Genomic DNA, 261 nt, shown 5'->3' with positions numbered 1-261 from the left:
AGCTATAAAACAGGGGTCAGCAACCCCTGGCATGCATGCTGAGCGTGGCATGCGAGGCCGTTTTGCTTGGCATGCCATGCCTCAGCTCCCGGAAGCTGCTGCCAGCCGCATCCCGGGCTGCTCCCAGCAGGCAGCTGCAACACTGCAAGCCCTGCTCGGAGCAGCCCAGGCTCCAGCAGCCACCCAGAGCCGGGGTAGCTGGTGGCAGCCAGAGAGCCTGAGCTGGGAGGCAGGGGCTTTGGGTAGGGGGGGCAAGGGGCA

Source organism: Gavialis gangeticus, unplaced genomic scaffold (assembly GCF_001723915.1).
Source record: "Gavialis gangeticus isolate Ggan-Ray unplaced genomic scaffold, GavGan_comp1, whole genome shotgun sequence".
NCBI classification, from domain to species: Eukaryota; Metazoa; Chordata; order Crocodylia; family Gavialidae; genus Gavialis; species Gavialis gangeticus.
The sequence above is the reverse complement of the archived record's forward strand: the minus strand, read 5'-3'. Positions refer to the sequence as shown.